This window comes from Microtus pennsylvanicus, chromosome 4 (genome assembly GCF_037038515.1).
Source record: "Microtus pennsylvanicus isolate mMicPen1 chromosome 4, mMicPen1.hap1, whole genome shotgun sequence".
NCBI classification, from domain to species: Eukaryota; Metazoa; Chordata; class Mammalia; order Rodentia; family Cricetidae; genus Microtus; species Microtus pennsylvanicus.
Genome location: NC_134582.1, coordinates 86,559,292 through 86,573,174, shown reverse-complemented (window position 1 = coordinate 86,573,174; position 13,883 = coordinate 86,559,292). Strand labels below are relative to the sequence as shown.

At 45.9% G+C, this 13,883-nt stretch overlaps 1 protein-coding gene across 2 annotated transcripts in view; it reads right to left on the bottom strand.

Annotated features, from left to right (window-relative positions):
* The window catches only part of Atxn1 (ataxin 1), a 382,307-nt gene that overhangs the window by 132,900 nt on the left and 235,524 nt on the right, over positions 1–13,883 (bottom strand). For both annotated transcript variants that reach the window (XM_075969766.1, XM_075969767.1), the window contains exon 6: positions 9,505–9,628. The gene's annotated coding sequence lies outside the window, so the exon portion shown is untranslated. The remainder of the gene's footprint in view (positions 1–9,504; positions 9,629–13,883) is intronic.

Here is a 13,883-nt window from a genome sequence, read left to right as displayed (position 1 = left end):
CACTGATTTGCATCCACAGGATACTGTAGACGCCGCTGGGAGAACTCTGCTCATGCTATCAAGAGTTGTTTATTTTCTCATTTCCACCTCCAACCGCAGTGATAGAAAGTTCCTTATCTGTTGTGGATGTCCTGCTTTTGCAAACACTCAGTCAATGTTTGCTACAACAGGACAGAAGAACGCATAGCTCTATCTTCAGGCTTTCTTCTGCCTTCCAGGTCAGAGCAGCAGTTTGAGACATTTTTTTTTTCCTTTGCTGCTACCTAAATCTGGTAACTACATCAAATGTATCATCACGTGTTTCGTTTCGGAGATCTACTCATAGCAACAGCCACTGGGAATCTCCCTACACCTTTTATAGGTGAAACTATTGCATCTTCCTAACTCTGCCTTTCGGTTTTACTAATACTAAAAATTCACCGAAAATTCCAGGGCTCCTCAGCTTAAATACACAGGTAATGACGACAGATCTATCACTCCTCGGCTACTGAGATCCCATGGAATCTGATGCTGCAGAGTGGCAATGGCAACTGTCTTCGGAAGACAAGGAAATCAAGCATGGGAAGAGTAGCTTGTTCATGGTCTCAAGAGGGGTGGGAAGGGAACTCTAGCCACCCATTCTTGGCCTGAGAGACCTGATAGATGAAACCCAGGGGACCCCATGCCCCATTATTTAATTCATATCTATCCATGTGGTCGCTAATGAGAAGCTGAGGAAGAAGAGGCGACAGGCCTCCATCTACCATGTGCAAGCTAGCTTGTGAAGTATATGAAGTGTGAGGCTCATGAGACCTAACTTGGCTATCACTGATCTCACCAAATTTCTTTTTAAAAAGCAACCATCTGGCCCGGCAGGTAAAGATGCTTGTTGCCGAGCTGGATAACCTAAGTTTAATCCCTGAAATCCTCATGGTAGAAAAAAAGAATGGATTTCCTCAAGATATCCTGACCTCTATGTACAGAGTGGCATGTACACACACGCACACAGACACACACACATGCGTGCACGCGCACAAATGTGATTTAAAAATAAATAGCTGCCATCAACTCTGGATATTTTAGCCTTCTAGCTGAAATGTCACTCACATTCATTGTATTTCTTGATCATGTCAACATGAGGGAAGCATCTTTATGCTAGTGAGCCATTAATGATAATGAGTACTTCTCACAAAGTATTCAATTAGGAATTATAGAATCATCCCTTAAAACCACCCCTTCTATAGTACGGAGATGCACTTAGAGGTATTATTATTCCAAGTACACAGAGCGTCTTCTATCATGTAAATCATTGAGAATAATAAGCAAGCAGGGCATGCTGCACACTGTCTAACAAGTCGGCTTTACTTGACTTCTCCTTCTGTTGCTTTGAAATGGGGACTATAGCCCCGTCTGGCCTCAAACACACTATAGTGTCAAGGATGACCTTGAACTTCAGATCCTCCTTCTTTCACTTCCTCAGCCCTGGGATTTTAGGCCTGTGCCCCCATATCCAGTTAAGTAGTGCTGGGGATGGAACTCAGGGCTTTTACATATTAAGAAAGCCCTTCACCGACCGAGCTCCCTCAGCCCCTGATTTTGTTTCTTATGAAATATGTAACTGAGTTGTTAAAGTGCAAACCACTATCACTGGGGTTCCTTTTTTTCACCAAAATTATCTCTCTTAGTTCAAGTCCCAGGTCTTATTATTTATCCCTGACTGCAGAAAAAGGCATGAGCAGTCATTGAACACACGAAGGATGCTAGACTTGCTAGGTGAGATCTCACCCGTGTCACCATGATGAGGAAAGTCACACACACTTGCCTCAACTTCACTGTGACCATGCAGAGCAACAAGTAACACTGCAACTCGAGAAACGGTGTTAATGAAGAGACAGGTGAGGATAGGTTTTCCACATCACTGTGCATCTCAAATGCCTCAGTCAGCCTTCTCCATTTCCTTGGTTCTCCATCTCCTGGCGAGGGCCCACCTCTAGTCTCTCTTTGTTAAAAAACAGTGCCTTGACATCTCTAGGGGAAAATGTCAGGTAAACTCACCAGCCAAGCTTGCACAAGAAATGGTTACAGAACTTCGCAGGACTACTCAGTTTGAGACTTAAAAGCTGGCAAAGCTTGGGCTAGAGACGCAGCTCTGTGGTTAAGAGCGCTCGCTGCTTTTCCGAGGTTCTTAGTTTAGTTCTCAGCACCATGTCAGGAGGCCCACGACTGCCTCAAACTCCAGTTCTAGGGGATCAGGCACCTTCTGCTGACCTCTGTGGGCACTGCATGCACAGATAGATGTGCAAGCAGGCAGACAGACATACAACGCACACACAAACAACTTTTTTTTTTTTAAGTAGGCAAGGTCAAATGAGGCCACCAGCTTTTAGGATTTCTATGTCTGTTTGGTTTCAAGTTAGAAAATAGCAGGAGTCATTTGATGCCAGGTCATTGTGGTAATAATGGGCGGAGGGGGGGCTGGTAGAGCAGAACACAAGCTAAGCACTGTTCGGCTTCAGGGCTGGGCCTGGAGATGGATAACCAGGGCACTTACACTGGGAGCTTTCAGGCCAGACCAGTCAACAGGAAAAGGAGGCAAGATCGGTGGTTTTGGTGTCCCCTTCACTCTTCCTCAATCTCCTGACCTTTGCTTCTGCCCAGCGCCCAGCCACAACTCTGAACACTAGGGCTAATTATCAACCGAATAGTAACCCAGTTCACACGAAAAACTGATACTATCAAATGTACTGAGATCCCAAACGGGCCAGCCTCCTGTTCCCACACGCAGCTTGGATGATCCACTAGTTGGCTTGCCAGTCTCCATGGGAAGGTAGCTATGCCAAACCCTGTGGTGTTTGATCTTCAGTAAACGACACTCCCATGATACACCTACTAAGTGGCATCCTCTGCCTGGAGGCTGGCCCAGGTGAAGGAAATGGAAAATCCTCTCTGTGCCAGGTGCCTGCCAGTTCCCTTCTGACCCCCACCCCCAAAGGCCACCCACATCCACCGCCACTCTCCGAGTTGCCTCTAGGGAGGTGCCAGCCAACAGGTTGCTAAGACAACCGGCATCAAAGCCGAGGCACAGAAATAGATCCCCAGGAGAGTTAGGAACATGAACTGCAAACCCCAATGGCAGCCCTGAGACACCCATGGCTAGTTACTCTGACCCCTAAAGAAGCACCGAAAAGGGGGCAGGAATGGACATAATGACTCTATTCCAAACAAGGAGGGCCAGTGGCTAAGCCATAATCCACTGCCGTTCATACATTTCGTTCATTAGTCCCCTGAGAGTTAAGGGAAGAAAACTGTTCATAAGGACAAGTGGGAGAGCCAGGGACAGGTAGAGAAACTGAGGTGGCTAAAGAGGAGGAGAAAACTTGGTTCCACAACTAAGAAAAAGCATCCTCTTTTTGAATAGCAGCATCCTAGTCTTACTGCTCCATTCCTTGAAGAAAGAAGAAAAGGCAAGAGACTTAAAAACTAGGGCTCTAAGTGATGGGAGAGAAGGACCTTGTGCCCAGCCCTTTGTTCTGCAGGTGTTTTATAGCGCTTAGAGAGGGAAGCAATTCACAGAGCCCCAGGCATGAAAAAAGCCTATCACAGTCCCAGAATTTAGCCTTGGAGATGCTTAAAAAGACAAAACAGAACAACAGCAGCAACAAAAAACTTCACCCCTGTGAAAGGCAACAAAGACTCCAGAAAGGGAAAAAAAATCAGAAAAGAAGAGAAACCAAATAGAAACCTTTAGAAAATGATTTTAGCAAGAGGGTTTTAAGATGGGCAAAATAAAGTGTTCCAAATGTTGGTAAAGATGGCAGACATTCTGAAGGAGACAGTGGCATCCTCGAGCTCAGGGACTTATGCTGGAGGTCTAACAGCCAGTTCTGCCACCATCACTACCAAAGAAGGTAAAAGTTGGCCAAGGGCCTAATGAGCATATTCCAAATAATTTGGCCGAGTTACCAAAACAGAATATTCGGGTAAGCTGAATATGTGGGCACTTGCCTGTAATTTCAGAACTTGGGAGGGGGAGGTGAGAGGATCAGGAGTCAAGATAATTCTTGGCTTTAAAACAGCTTAAGGCCAACCCGGGCTACTGGAGACCCTGTATCGAAACACCAAACATCTGCGAGGAAAGATCAGTATGTGTATGCCATCCTATCTCTATTTCAGTTTTGGTGACTGTACTGAAGGCAATTGTTTCAGGAAGACAGGCACGAATAAAGAAAGAAACAAACAAAGACTTTAAAAGACTAATTTGCTTCAAAATAGGCTTCAAAGAATGCAGTTTTCTGCCTCGCCTAAAGGGGTTCTGTACTGCAAACTGTTTTCCCAGAATCTTGTAATGTAGTGAGAGAAAATTAGTCAATTTCTTTCGATCTTAAGATTCTTTGTAGTGATAGCCCAGTGTACAGCACTGCATCCAGCAGATTCCTGGTCCCACAAGCTTCTAACGAGAACTGCCTGGCTCTGATGGCTCACAAACCCTGCCACAAAAGCACCTAACAGAAGACTTATTTTCCAGTGTTTTATCTGTCCTATGCCTTCTTGGGGCACACAGATTTATGTGTTAAGCTTCTTCCCCTGCTGGGAGGTGTAAGTCAGAGGCTCCAGGAAACCTGACTCTGAGTAATTCTGAGTAACCAGCATCCCTTTGAGGCACCCTGGAGCACCTTGGCATATCCATCCCCAATGGGGCTCTTCTGAGATTACCTTCCAAGGACAGTGAACAGAGATGGCTCCATCCTGCACCCTGGACTGAGAATTCATCCTGGTTCACAACCTTCTCTTAACAAATAGTATTCTACACTTTGACAGGATGCACACACTTTACCTTGGCCCCACTCAGAAGTCAGCACGGTCAGGTAGCTATTGTTCTTTCCCCAGCCATTCCTCTCCTCCATCCCTCACCCTGCCAAGCACACAAATATGGCAGAAGTTCACAAACTCTCTTCTTCCCAAGGATTCTGGGTGATCGGGGCTCTTTCCTTTTGTAAAACTGCTGGGAAAAGTGGTGGCTTCATACTTGGGGAAGAAGGTGCTGAGGAGAGCAAGCCTGTGCCTGTAATGGCTAGACATGGCCCACCAACTCTAGCAGCAATGTTGGAGTCTACTTTCAGAAGCAGTAGCCCTCAGAAGGGTCTCAAGAAAGCTTCCTTCTCCAGGGAACATACCAAGGCCATGATCTGGAACTAAAGGGACTGCCAGTCAGTGGGGCTTGAGGAAGGTGGAGGAAGAGATTCAGATGAGCAAAATGACAAACCCTAGCGGAAATCCTTCTGCTCCAGAGTGGAAAGCCCTAGAGAGAGCTTCCTCGCCTCTGTCATGTAAAGGCCAATCTGCGATTTCAAACAAGGACTAAACACATGGAGGTAAGTCCACCCCCTAACGAGCTAATAATAAATCCCCCCTTATCTATTTCAGAATGTTTTTTATGACCATCTTATAGAAATTGGTATCACAGATGCAACTCTAGAACTCCAACCTGACAGACACATCGGGAAACCACCTACATCTCTGATGTGGGAGTGTCATACCAATCTGTTGATTTCATTGGTTAAGCAATAAAGAAACTGCTTGGCCCTCATAGGTTAAAACATAGGTGGGAGGAGTAAACAGAACAGAATGCTGGGAGAAAGAAGCTGAGTCAGGAGTCGCCATGATTCTCCCACTCCAGGCAGATGCAGGTTAAGATCATTCCTGGTAAGCCAGCTCGTGGGCTACAGCAGATTATTAGAAATGGGCTAGTCCAGGTGCGAGAGTTAGCCGAGAAAAGGCTAGATATAATGGGCCAAGCGGTGTTTAAAAGAATACAGCTTCCGTGTAATTATTTCAGGTAAAGCTAGCCGTGCGGGCGGCCGGGTGCCAGGGACACAGCCCTGCCGCTCTTATTACAACACATCTCTTCATAGAATGTATACATGCCATTCTCTTACTCTGGAGATGAGAATCCACAGCCCATATCTCAGCGCTGTTTAAACAGGCTGAGCAGTGTTTGCTTCTGTCTGTTTCTTCCCAGGCCTACTCTAAGCAGTGCTCGAGGCATGTACTCTGATAAGGGGTCAGATAAACACACAAGCATCTGCACACCTTTATCCCAGCCATCCTCAAAGGCAGGGTGATATGTTACCTTCCTAAACTCATTCTGGTTGCTTCCCCTCAAACACTAGGGAGAAGAAACTGGGTCTTATATCAGCCAGCCCACCTTATCTTCCCTCTAAGTGCTTTGTGGGAGCAGAATGCTACCCTTGACCTTCTACACAGGTAACTTCTGGTGCCATGGCCCAGGTTCCACACTGGGAATAAAAGGGAACTCAAATGTTTGTGGAATAGCAAAAGAATAAGAGATTAAAAACATCACCATCCATAAGCAGGCAGTATAGGCTGCTCACAAACAAGAGACCACAAACCACTCAGCTGGGAAAGAGGAGGAAATGGACTTTTGTGCAGAATTTTGCTTTTTAAGTATCAGGAAATCCCCAAGTTCACTGACAGTTACTCTAAAACACGATGTCCTTAAAGGCTTTCCTTACCCACACTTACATCGTATATATCACTGACATTTAGCATCTACTTCTAGGGAAAAAAATGACTAAGGGAGCTAGGGAGATGGCTCAGAGGATAAGACAAGGAATCTCCAAGACTTACATAAAAAGCCAAGCATGACCACGAGGATACATGTTACCCTCGAGGTTGTGGTAGGCAATGAAAGCAGGAGGATTGCTTAGGCTTGCTAGCTGCCAGCATCCATATGTTCAGCTTGTATTAGCCCATGATTCCAGTTGCAGGGAATTTGATTCTTTCTTCTGGCTTCTGAGGACATGTGTACTGGTGTACACATGCATACACATAATTTTAAAAATCTTAAAAACTATTATATGTATTTATTCACGTGTGTGCATGTGCCTGTATATATTCGGTCAAGTATGGGGAGATCAGAGGACAGTGTGAAGGAGTTGGTTCTCTCCTTTGGTCATGCAGGGCTTGGGGATTGGACACATACTGTTAGGATGGTTGTGAACCACTTTATCTGTTATGCCCTCTTGACATCATAAGACTACACTCAGTGTACTAAAACCAAAGCACCCGAGAACTAGGTTGTAGCAAATCATTGATGGTTTATGAGGTCAAGAGGGTAAATGAAGATCTGACCTGCTTCACAGCAGAATGATGTCCTGGTGACACTATACACAAGATGCTAGAACTGCAGGGACCATCAATCTCAGCTTCTCCTGTTGCCCATCTTGAAATGGGTTTCCAGGGGTGCTGGGGCCCAGGTTACACAGCTGCCAACACTGAATGCAAAATGCAGGGTCTCTCGACTCCTCAATCGCCTTTCACTGCCTTCCTCTTCTTCTGCGAGGCATGATGCCTCTCTACCCTCTGAGAGCCAGGTGGAGACACCTCCAGGGGTAAAGGCCAGCTGCTAGGAAGGAAGACGTTGACAGATGGGAGAGGCTGCTAACGAGACACGCAAGGGGGTAAAAGCAATGAGTAATGAGTTTGAGGCAGAGTCTGTAAGAGCTGTCAGGCCCGGGGTTCTTTGTCAATACTGTGGCAATTATTGCTCACGATGTAGGACACCCACGCTTAAGCCCGTCTGTGTGCAAATACACATTCCCTGAAAATAACCTGCATTCCCCACTTGTAATGCCCCTCTGTGGCACGCTAGGACTAGTGAGAAACAGAAGGCAAGGGTTAAAAGGGCGGAGCGCAGTTAGGAGAGGTGGCTGATACCGTATTTACTAGTGGAGAGCTTCCCTCCTGTCTCAAGTGATGTGCTTTTGAAAACAAAGTTCTCAGCATGCTTGAGAAGCTCTCTGGAATTTCACATTTTCTTCCTCTCAGCTTCGTCTGTTTACAGAGGGACTTTCAAGTGCCCTTAAGGTTGGCCACATGGCATTTCCAAATGTAGATTTCAGGACCTTTGAGAACTTCACGTAATGCCTCAAGTCTGCCATGAGCCCTTCAGAGCAAAGGCGTGAAAGGAAAACCCACCTTGTTAGGCACAAAGCCAGCCTTATCACAGTAACTGTTCTCATTTCAACTAAAGTTAGGCCTGAAAATGACTTTCTATAAGACATACACTTCCCGTGAAAACAGCACCTTTAAAAACATCACTATGACAACAAGCTACCTGGTGAGCACATGGGGTTTGCAGTGAAACTTAAAGCCTACAGGGCCCCAAATTGTTTCATGATAGTGACTAAAACTTTCGTGGTAAGAGGGTTTTTTTTTCTTTTTATGAAAGTAAATATGCAAGTCTCTTCCCCTGTGTGAACCCTGAGCGAAGCTAGTGGTCCACAGCTAATGAACAGGTACCATACGGCAACCCACGGGTTTGTGAGATGCCACTTTCTTTGGTGGTGGTGGTGGTGGTGCCTAGAGTTGTCAATATACTCGACCTTAATTGGGCAAATAAGAATAGAAGCCATTATCCCAGAGCAAGTCACATACTTCCAGAATCGATAGGCCCACACCCACAAATGAAAACACACTAAAATAGCAGCACTTTCCGTGAACTACAATGAGCCACCAAGAAAATTTGAATTTAAAGACGTAAATTTTTATGTGTGTATGTGTGTGTGTCTGTCACATGAGTGTGGCTGCCAAGCCTGATAACGTAAGTGTCCCTGAAGATCATACAGAAGGAGAATCTACTCCAAAGCTCTCCCCTGAACCCCACATGTAACCTCTCCCCCAACACACACAATCAACGAGCATAATTTTTTAAAAAAAAACTTAAAAGGTTCAAAACGTGTACTAAATATGTTACAAAATGTGCAGCGACATATAGGTAATGCTCACACATTTTAGTTGAAGTTGGCTCTTTATTTCCTAAAATGTGAAGATACCATTACTCCTTTTCTCAGGGGTGTGCACTGGCCGCCCAGGACTTTCCTGTGGTCACCCCCTTTCCTGTCAACACTCTCCCAGCCACTTTATCAACCCCTGGATACTAAACCTCATCAAGAGCCTTCAGCTGACTTGAAGCCCAGTTTACTAATCTCAGCATCGCAGATCAGCACCCCAATAAAGACCTATTATTATTCAGCCAATTCTGAATCAGAGAAGAACCCCAAATAACTGTATTTCCATACAGGTCTGAGATTTTCAAGGTCAGAAAAACAAGCAAACAAGCAAAAACCAAAAATCTAATATTCTGGTTAAGAAAAAAAAGATAAATAATGATATTAGTTATGCACAGAAATCCAGGTCTTTAATCCTCAGCCTATTTATCATCCTAGAAGAACAGCCGCGGACACTCCCTTATACATTTGATACCATCATCTATCCAGGGACAGTGGCAGAGAGCCCCTGTATTCCACTTTCATTCCACTAGCTGACCATTTGCAGTGCTCCACGGAAGCCAGGGGAAAGGCAAGTTCACAGTGAACACACACAGAACCTCTGCCGAAAACAAGGACTCCACTGGGTGACCACCCAGGGCACACACTGACAGCCCCTCACACCGGGTTCACCGAGCTGTATAAGGCGAGCCTCTGCAGTGCGTTTTTCACTTACAGCATCCACTGTGCTCTGCTCCCAGGAAGCCTCCCCGAGACTTCACCATGGAAACGTCCCTCGGCTGCTGGGCCACAGGTTCTGGTGTTGTCTTTCTTCCTTTCACAGAGAAGATGAGAAATACCTGGCATGGAGACAGCCCAGAAGGAAAACAATGGTAAATACATCCATCTATCATCCAATTACTTCTTCCAACAACCTGGACATCTGGTCAACCAAGGGGAGAGTTCACCAAAGACCTTTTCCAGGACCTGTTTTCGTGGTTTTTGTTTATTTTTACTTAACCAAATTTGATTTTGTTCTTGACCCAGAGAACCAATTGTGGCATAACCAGTCTTTCATTTTTCCCCTCTGTCATGAAGTTGAAACCAGTTCTAGGAAACGTCAACCCCAACCCCAGGTGAGACACAAAACTACTCAAAAGAAACCACTTATTTGCTGGAGTGTGTGGTGTGTGCCTGTAATCCTAGCACTGGGGAGGTAGATGTAAGAGGACTAAGTCAGTCTGAGTTACAGGAAACTCTATCTCAAAAAACCTGAATGAGCAAAGACAGAGAGAGAGGGAGTCAGAGTGATAAACCATTGCTCGGGAATGGCTCCGGGTATAGCAGCTGGTCAGCACTCCTGAGTTCCTGGGTTTAATCCCCAGCGCTGGAAAAACATACATGATCCCAAGGAAGTCACTTGACTTTACGCTTTGAAAAGGGAAGCAGGACTGCATTTTCGTACCCGTTTGTGTGGCTGGGAAGATCAGTAAGTGCTCTTGAGAAGCACTTGCAGTTCCCCAGAAGACCGGCACGATATCAAAGGCAGGTGTTATTATTGGTCACAGCCTGCTACTGAGCTCCGAGCCAGAGCATAAAAGCTAGCTTTGGCTGGGCACCAACCATCAGCTCTCCCTGGGGCACTCAAATGTCTATACGACCTAACGGTGCTGTGCTGTGCTGTGCTGTGCTGTGCTGTGCTGTGGGAGGGAAGAGGGGCAGAATCAGAGACTCCTGGAATCACCACGGAGACATTTTCATGAAGAAAAGAAGGTGCGGGGCAGGAAGGGAAAGCTGGAAGGTGTGCAAGGCAGACTCCAGAGCCAGGCAGGGGTGCGACTGTTTGAGCCACAGCAAAGGCTCCCCATCAATTCCAGGTCTGTGCTGTTTCCTGTGCTCAATGTCTGCAGGGCTGAGAAACTTTCCACTTGCCTCTCTGCCACTTCTCCCCAGCGACTGTAACACTCACATATAAAGAGGTGGCAAAAGGAGAGAAAAGGACTGGCTCTTGCTGGCTGGTTGCTTTCATGCAAAGGCCTGCTCATAGCCCTGTGGAAAAGTCTCTACTCCTGGATGTTTTTCCCACCTTACTTGCAGACCCAGGGACAATCACGTTGGTATTATGCCCTTGTGCTGCATCAAGGAGCAACAATAGAGGGATAAGAATGAATGTTCACCAGGGGCTCCGGGTGATGACGGAAGCATAGATCGCCCACTCCCGTCAGCTTTTCCTTCTCAAAGTCATGCGCACCAGTTGAACCCAGGTAGGAATTGTAGTCTTAGCACAGTGGATGTGGGAAGAATGATTTCAGAGAGAGGGAGAGAAAAAAAAGAGTGGCTCTCTCAAATAATAAGAATAGCGGCGGTGATAATAAAGACAAGAGTGAAATAATATCAAATCTTAGATTTGGAATTGATAACACTCATCAGTGGAACTCAAAATAAATTTTTAAAAAGGGAGAGACAAAATTAGCTCCGAAAGGGGAAGGAGGTGTCTGTTCTCCTGTGATTAATCGTGGCTCCTATAGTGGATCTGGCTTACCAAGTGCTTTCTTATTAATTAGCACATTCAGAGGACAGAATTTCACTTAATGCCACTACACCCAATCAGGGCCAGAACAGTGAGCAAGAGAGCCAAGGGTCCTGCCCTTCTCGCACCAAGAGGGATAGAACATGTATAAGATTTGAAACCTAGACAATCATCAGGAAAGGACATTAGACACTGGGATTAGGAGTGTGGGGCCCAGGAAGGCTGCTGAGAAGCCAAAGGTGGAATTTAGCACCGGCAAAGCTGGAGGTTCGGCTCAGTGGCAGAGCCCTAGTCTAGAAACAGGCCTCAAGTTTCAACCAGAGGAAACAGGCTGAGTGTCAGTGGGCCTGATCCAGGGCTGCTTAGAAGGAATCCTTTAAGTCTCCATGATGAAGAAATGAGTAACAACAATCTCCAGCGACATCAAAGGATGCATTCTTCCCTCTGACTACTATACCACTTCAGCGAGACAGTAATTTCTATCAGGGAGACCCATGCCATGTCGGTATTGCATGTGATGTGACAGGAAAGAAGGTCCTTGTTCCCTAAAGTACTGAAGGCCACCTCATCATAGCAGTGAACTGAAAAGCTGTCTTGTTGAATGCAGGTCCCAGATGAAGACCATCCACTCAAAAGGGGCTAAGCCTGCAGGATGGTGTATGTCTATAGTCTCAGAATTTGGGAAGCTGATTGTAGGTTGATAGTCCCAGGCCAGCCTGGGCTGCAAGGTAAGCATTAGAATTGCAGGTCAGTCAGGGCCTGTAAAGTGAGACCCAGTCTCAGACAAAACCAATCCAAACCAAACGACAAAAATGAAAACCACATAAAAGGGCCCAAACCTTATGTAATATGCATATTTCTGGGGGAAGGGTTGACAAAAATCAATTTGCTTTAGATTTCAAATTTCCCCTTGACTACAGGGATACATACATACATACATACATACAATGTATATACATATATATGCATGTATACTCAGAGATGTGTGTCTTTGTAATTTTTTTAAAAAAATATTTCCTCTCCTGTACTTGATGAGCATTATGGCCCGCTCCAACAGCACCTACTGCTTTCCCTTCTGATTTGTAAATTGGGACTGTTTTTTTCTACCTCAGTGAGGAAGGAAGCATGCATAGAAAGATGTGAGTCATAGGAAAGCTGTGCTCACGGCCACTTTTCCTTGTTCTTATCATCCCATATCTGGCTCAACTTAATTTTTCTGTTAAGAAAAAATAATCAGGTTTCGTATTCTCCAAACTAACAGTATTCCCCAGGCAGGCTCACTCAGGCTATCTGCATGAATGGAGTCACTCTGAAATCCATCTGAAACAAATTTGGTCAGCTGATCCCCGAGCCTCTTGCCATTTAAGACAGCCAGGATAAAGTGTGATTTTTTTTCCCACCCTACCAGCTCCTCAGAAAAACAAAAATACCAATAATACTCCACCTGCAGGACTCAGAATATGCATCCCCCTGATAGTTTCGACAGACCTCCGCAAACCCAGAAAGAAGAGAGAATGCCAAAGGCAAGACTCCCCTGTGTCTCACCATCAGAGCTGGGGATGGACGCCAGGCTGGCAATCTCATCCCCCAGCCACAGGATAAAAGGGGCACCATGCCAGCGTCTCCTTCCCTTGGATGCTCAAAACACTTATAGTCTCTACTGCACATTCTGAGCTGAGGTCGTTTTCAAGTCAGCACTCGGGTATATTGTCTTTGTATCCTCCATCCGATTTATTAAAGCCTTGAAGGCTCAGAGACTTTATAAACTTGCTGATTGAGACCTTGCCGTGGCCTTCTTATGCAAGCTTCTAATAGCCGCTCGTGGGAAGAGCTTGAATGGAGAAGAGATGGCCCACAGCCCACACCTGATCTAGAAGATTTTAACCCTTCCTGTTAAGGACTTACTCCTCTCCAGCTAAAATTTAACTCCTTCTCTGCTGAGAGTTCTCCCCCCACCCTCCCTTTCTCTAAGTGTAAGTATACTTTAATGTGGGTACGTGTGGGGGCCAGAGGACGACTTTTGGGGGACCTTCACTGGCCTGGAACTCACTAAGTAGGCCAGCCTGGATGCCCATCAGGCCCTGAAGATATATATATATATATATATATATATATATATATATACACACACACACACACACACGTGTCTCAGACTCCCCAGTGCTGGGATTACAAGTTAGACTCTGTTTTTTTCCTCTTTGACATGGGCTCTTACTGTGTTGCCCTGCCTGGCCTGGAACTTGCCATGTAGACAACACTGGCTTGGCATTCAGAGCTCTCACCTGCTCCTCCTCCTCAGTCCTGGGGTTAACAGTGTGGACCGCCACGCCTGGTGTATGCAGCCTTTTCTCTAGTAGACTCGAGAATGAATATGGGTCCTCGTCCTTGGAAGGCAGGCACCTTACTGAAGGAGCCATTACCCCAGCTCCCCGGACACCTTCACCTTTCTCTGCTGTCCAAGCGCTTGGAGCTCTGACATTTCCCATTCCAATGAAAGTCTTCCACAGAAAGGAGGAGGACAGTTACGCTGGGCTTTCTCTTTCTTGCTCTTCGAATCCCTCCCTTTTTATTCATTCTCGGCCTCT